General features: G+C 48.5%; 1 annotated feature.

The window, feature by feature from the left end:
- Positions 3,920-4,964: an enhancer, noted in NCBI's record as "Sifnos enhancer fragment used in the GFP reporter construct". NCBI's record gives its function as "activates a minimal E1b promoter by reporter assays in transgenic zebrafish olfactory sensory neurons" and the evidence as "EXISTENCE:transgenic organism evidence [ECO:0001131][PMID:25417106]".

Consider the following 6,908-nt stretch of genomic DNA (forward strand, 5'->3'; position numbering starts at 1 on the left):
CCTATCAGCACTGGGCCGAGTGAGACAGAAGAGAAAAGCAGCCACTGAATGAGCACCTACATACCACATGGCAACGCCATGTTCAGGACAGGTACTCCAGGCTGCACTTACAGAGACCAGGAAGGGAATCCTCAATAAACTTAAGTGAGTTGCCCGAGACCAACCCAGTGAGTGTCTGCAGCAAGATTCTCAGCTTGGCTGATGAAGCATCTTGATGCTGAGAAAATGCTCAAAGTATCACCATCCCCAGACAATCATTAGAGAAGCAAAGCTCTTAAAAGCCATCTGCCACCCTACTCCCTGCCCGTCCCCTACTGGCCTCCTCTGAGGCCGTCCTAGAAAACCACCAGACCTGACCTCACGCCTTCCTTAGAAATCCATCATGTGCATTTTCAGGATGGATTACTTACATCATGTGAGTGACGGACAAGCTTGGAGTCCTCTGCTCCAGCCTCACCAGGCCAGGCCAGGCCAGACCCCCCCTTACCATCACTCAGGGTCCACGTTAAAGAGCCTTGTCATATCCACAGGACAGGTAGTTAGGCAACGCAGCACTGGCTCTTAACACAGCCACCTAGAAGGGACATCTGTCCATCTCACTCATTTCAGCAGTCAAATCAAGGAGCATGGTTCACCTATAGAGAGGTACGGCTGGAAGGAACAAGAATATTCAGTGTCAACACTTATGGTTGCCCCAGGGAGAGGGGTCGCTCCTCGCTGGCCCCTGGCCTGACTCTCCTTGCTGCTTGCCTCACCTCCCCTTCCCTGCTGCCCACTGAGGCACTTCACTTTTTTTTATTTTATTTATTTTATATATGTATTTATTTATTTTGCATTATTACCGCTCCCCAAAGTCATGAGGAGCACTCAAGGGAGCAGCAGAGTCTACGTAGTTTTGTGGGTCACTGAAGCTCACTTGTTGAGCACCAGTCTTGGGTTGATATTTCAAGGGGTCTTAGAGTCTTAGCTAGCGTTGTATTGCTGTGAAGAGATGCCATGACCTCAGCAACTCTTATAAAGTAAAACCCTGGTGTCTCCAACATCTTGGGGTCTCCAAAGCAATCCAGGCTTCAACCTTCACAGTTTCACACAACGGCCTCTCTAGACCTCCAGACGGGGACGCCGCTGACACATGCCTGGCCTCAGCAGCTCTCCTTAGTCACGGAGGGAGATTTCATAACCCTTTCTTCTGCCTTTTTTTTTTTTTAAAGATATATTTATTTATTTATTTAATGTAAGTACACTGTAGCTGTCTTCAGACACTCCAGAAGAGGGAGTCAGATCTCTTTACGGATGGTTTTGAGCCACCATGTGGTTGCTGGGATTTGAACTCAGGACCTTTGGAAGATCAGTCAGTGCTCTTACCGGCTGAGCCATCTCACCAGCCCCTTTCTTCTGCCTTTGACTCTAAAGCCAGAACCGCATGGCCCAAGCTGCCAAGTTCTGCTGCTTTCTGGACCTGGAACACGGCCTTTGTTCCTGTTACATAGTCACCAGCTTTCTGTTTTCTATGGTTTCCTTCACTGCCTAAGCATGGGTGTTCTGGAGTTCACTCTGCAGACTGGGCTGGCCTTGAACTTAAAGATCCTTCAGCCTCTGCCTTTAGAGTGCTGGGACTAAAAGCATGCACCACCTTGCCTGAACCTAAGCTAAGCTTTTCTTCAGTTCCTTCTCACAGGTTGGAAGCTTAGCTGGGTGGGGTCTTCCCCCAAAATCACGACCCTCCTTATTCCGTTTAATACCAGGCTTTTCTTTGGTCCGTTTATCTCCTTGAACACAGGACTTCGCTGCATTCCACTTCCCGGGGGCCCCTTTTCTCCTTAGATTGTACATTTTTAATCTTTTTTTGTTCAGTTGACTCCTTTTTATTATAGATCCTCATCAGAATGAGCACTGATAACCACATGACACAGTCAATACTTTGCTTTTTTGAGTTTTCCTCTGGTGATGCAATTAATCCAAAACTCTTCACTTAAGCCTCAGGCAGACTAAAAGGTGGACAAGGGTAGAAAGCAGCCACATTCTTTGCCAAAATATCACAGGAATAGTTTCTCAGCCACATATTAATATTCTTCCCCTCTGAAACCTCTCACACCAGGCTCCGGTAGTTCAAATCTCCATCAGCACCAGTATCTTCCATATTCCTGCTGGGATGGCCCAGTAAGCCCCGTTTAAAGCATTCCACTGCTTTCCTAGTCCAAAGTCCCAAAGTCCACATTCCTCCAAACAAACGCACTATCAAGCCTATCACAGCAATACCTCACTTCTAGAACCAATTTCTGCCTTTAAAAAAAAAAAAGATTTATTTATTTATTTATTTTACGTATGTGAGTACACTGTAGCTGTCTTCAGACAACACCAGAAGAGGACATCAGATCCCATTACAGATGGTTGTGAGCCACCATGTGGTTGCTGGGGATTGAACTCAGGACCTCTGGAAGAGCAGTCAGTGCTCTCAACCGCTGAGCCACCTCTCCAGCTCCTGAATTTCTGTCTTTTATTAGGTTTTATTGCTGTGATATTGCATAACCAGGGTAACTCTTATAAAATGAACCATGCCGTACACCTTTAATCCCAGCACTTGGGAGGCAGAGGCAGGCAGATTTCTGAGTTCAAGGCCAGCCTGGTCTACAGAGTGAGTTCCAGGATAGCCAGGGCTACACAGAGAAACCCTGTCTCAAAAAAAAAAAAAAAAAAAAAAAAAAAAAAAACACAAAATAAATAAATAAATAAATAAATAAATAAATAAATAAATAAAATGAACCTTTATATTGAAGTTGGTTTACAGTTTCAGAGGTCCAGTCCATTGTCACCATGGTGGGAAGCATGGCAGCGTGCAGGCAGGCATGGTGCTAGAGAGGTACCTGAGAGTTCTACATCTTAATCCATAGGCAGCAGAAGTGAATGCCACACTAAGCCTAGCATGAGTATCTAAGACTTCAAAGCCTGCCCCAACAGTGACACACTTCCTCCAACAAGGCCACACCTTCTAATAGTGCTAGCCCCTATGGGCAAGCATTCAAACACGTATTCAAACCACCACAGCTGAAGGGAGTCTCTGTGGCCTGCTCTAGGACAAAAATATCACATAGACAAAAGACCTGTCTTCTCTCCCAAAGCTTTAGTGACAATGCCACAGTCTCTAGACCTTAACTGGAGACCACAGCATGGATAGACAGTGACAGAGACAAAGCACCTCACAGCTTATCTGAAGGAGGAGCAGGACTCTGCCTTGTGGAGAGCTGGCTGGTGGCTTCCCACTGTCTCTGTCTCCGCTCTCCCTGGGAAGCCGTCTTATAGTTAGTTACTGATGGAGCCCATCTCCCTGAACCAGCTAGACACAAGGCAAAAGGAGGTGCCTTTGAGGATAGGGACCGAAGGGACAGTCTAAAGACACTCATCTCCCAAAGTGCCTGAACTTTCTGCTGTCCAAGGTCATCCTTCGATCTAAGATTTCAGGCCCCCAGATTCCTGAAACTCTCATTTACTTTGTCTTTCTGTTTGTTTTTCTTTGGAGTCTTTTGAGACAGGATCTCCCTGTCTTGGTACGTACGTAGCACTGCTGGCCTGGAACTCACTATGTAGACCAGGCTGCCCTTGACCTCTGCAGGAAAGCTGCAATCCTGGGCTGTGGATCACTTACACTGTCTCTCTGGGCTCCTCACTGGACCCCAGCTGGGCCTGCTTGCTCTAGATGTTTTGAGTCAAACAAAACTACAAAATAGTGATCAGGCAACGCATGGACACTCGAGAGAGGGTGGGAGGGGCCACGATAGATCAGGATTGGAGACAGAGGCAGCTCATTAGCCACACTCAGAAGAGAAAAACAGTGTGGCTTTAATCTCTTGATTAAATTAGGGAGGAAATGGGTCTGGGTGGTGAGAAATCACATGGGGAAGTGGGTTAAGTGAGATGATACAGAGCTGTGTGCCAGGAAATGAGAGAAAGGAAACAGACAGACAGAGACTGAGACAGAGGCAGAGAGAGAGAGAAACTGGGAGGGAGACAGAGAGAGGCCCTGCAGAAGCCCATGGGAAAGAGAGCAGTTTAGTCAAACATGACAAATTCTATATGAGGAGTTGGAGGGGACACCAGGGAGCCATTGAGGCTTCTGGAACTATCCAGGCACAGAGAGGGAGGATTGCCTGACTTATCACCTGAGGCACAGGCTAGCTGGAGACACAGATGATCAGCACCTGGTTCTCTACACAAAATGCCTCCCTTAGAGTGTCCCTGAGCCCCAAAGGCCCTAAGGGGAAGGAACCCCCAGGGACAGGGTCTTGTGTTTGCTTGGAGAGGCTGTGGGAGTGTTAGGAAGAATTCAAAGCTGTGGTAAGCATCCTGCAACGGGGACCACGGTAGGGAATGGTCTATTCCTGGTGCTGAATACATCTACCTGTAGTCAGAACTACACACACTGCACACCAAGTATGTGATACAACGGCTAGAGACGGGGCAGAGGCAGGAAGACCCTAGTTCAAAACCTGGCTCTGCCTCCCATTGTGAGCTCTTAATGTCTGTAAAGTATCAATGACAAGATCTATACCCTGGTTTGCTGCAAGGATTAAAATAATGATAATGTCTATAAAAGATAACTTGGCTGTACATCCCCGCCCCTTCCGGCATCTGTGCAGTCCCGCATGACTATGAGACTCCTCCCATCACAGAGGCTCCTCCCACCACCGTTGGTCTGTTTCTCATCCTGCCCTTGAGGTGGTGGCTTGCACTAGCAAAGAGTAAAATGTTTCTAGAACAGCCTTGAAGAACGATGACAGCTGGCTTCTTAGGAGTGCGTGCTCCTAGAAGCAAGCCCAGGCTGGTCCGCCAGCTGATGAGAGACACGTGGCCCAGTTACCTAGGCCGCTCCAATCAACAGCCAGCAAACTCAGCAGTCTGCAGACTGGTGCCTCCCCAGCAGACCTCCCTCGCCTCAGGCCAACCTCAGAAACAGAGGGAACAGCTGCTGGTGTAAGGTATACGGTAAGATCCCGTTGATAGGTTCAGACTTCCACACAAGATGAAGAGTCGCCAACAGCCTTATCTTCTTGTCGAGCAATCAAAATAACAAGGCAAGAATCTGGGCACTGCGGGGAAGGCTAACGGATGACCACAACTGAGAGACAGGAAAATAAACAATGAGAGTCCCACCGTCCTGCCTAGGTGCGGATGAGGGGCAGCTAAGGAAGCCAAGGATTACTGAGCTCTGGAGAGTTAAACAGAGGCCAGAGGACCAACCAAGGTGGCCAACTGCTGGAGAGCTGAGTGCCACGTAGAGAGCAAGCCCCAGAGGTGTGCAGGGCCTCCGCTCTGGTATTCAACAGGACATTGATCAGTACATGTGTGTAACAAAACTATCTGACGCCCGAGAAAGGCGAGAGAGCCATAGCCACGTATTTCCTGCCTAGAGCCAGAAATAAGAGTGAGGGTGAGTATCCTTCCAAGCCTGCCTAATGAAAGCAAGGCCTGGAAGGACCAGACTGTTACCAGATAAGTGAGTAAGGGGGGACCTGAGTTCACTCCTCAGGATCCACGTTAATAAAAAATGGGACATGGTGACTTGGGTTTGTAACCCCAGCACCAGGCAAACCTCGTCAGGAGAGCTCCAGGCCAGTGAAAGATCTTGTCTCAAAAATCACAGTGGACGGACCGTAGAGATGGCTCAGTGGTTAAGAGCACTGACTGCTCTTCCAGAGGTCCTAAGTTCAATTCCCAGAAACCACATGGTGGCTCACAACCATCTGTGATGGGATCCAATGACCTCTTCTGGTGTATCTGAAGACAACTACAGTGTACTCCTATAAATAAAATAAGTACATCTTTTTAAAAAATCACAGTGGACGTTTCTTGAAGATAACCCCAGAGGTTAACCTCTGACCTCCACATGCACACACATAAAGTAAAAATACAGATGCAGTGCTCAGCAAATAACACATTCAATAAGTTACATTTCCACCCTTGCAAAAGCCTAGACAAAATGGCTTTTCCTAGCTGCACATCCGCTTAAGACTGTGGTTTAAAAGCCAAAACAGAGCGTTCAGGAGAGCATAATTTTCCAGGCTCTGGGAGTGGTTTTTAACACAAGAGTTCTGGTTCCAGCATGGCCTTGCCACCTGCGGCTCAGGTCAACCAAACCTCTCCGGCTCTGTGCTGCAGTATTCCTTCAGACCAGAAGATGGCGCTGCTTCTCCACGGGTATTCAAGTACATTCACGTTTTGAAGCTTGAGGGTTTGAGGGTTTGCATACCCAGGACAATGGTGCTTGCTAGGTAAAGCGAAACACAACGGAGGATGTGACCTCGTTTTCGAGAACCTTACATTGGAGTCATTACGAAATATGAAACTAGAACTTCTCCGGGTAGAAACGTCAGAAAGTGCTAGCTGCTGTAAAAACTTTCCTTCCAAAAGCCTAAGCTACTTTCCACAAGGCACACAGAGACCAAAACATTTTTTTTTTCAGGAGCTGGAGGGATGGCTCAGTGGTCAAGGCTGGCGGAGGATGAGAGTTCAGTTCTCAGCATTCACATAAGGCAATTCACGACCACCTGTAACTCCAGTTCCAATTCGGAAGTTTAGTCCATTATCATCATGACAGGCAGCATGCGGACAGACACGGTGCTGGAGGAGGAGGAGGAGGAGGAGGAGGAGGAGGAGGAGGAGGAGGAGGAGGAGGAGGAGGAGGAGGAGGAGGAGGAGGAGGACGAGGAGGAGGAGGAGGAGGAGGAGGACGAGGAGGAGGAGGAGGAGGAGGAGGTGAGAGGTCTACATCTGGATCCGTAGGCAACGGGAAGAGATGGTGAGCCACTAAGACTGGATGGAGCTTCTGACATCTCAAAGCCCCCCCGCCCCCCCCCGCCTCCCCCGCCCCCCCCCCGCCCCCAAGTAACACACCTCCTCCAGGGAGGCCACGC

This window comes from Mus musculus, chromosome 11 (genome assembly GCF_000001635.26).
Source record: "Mus musculus strain C57BL/6J chromosome 11, GRCm38.p6 C57BL/6J".
Classification (NCBI taxonomy): Eukaryota; Metazoa; Chordata; class Mammalia; order Rodentia; family Muridae; genus Mus; species Mus musculus.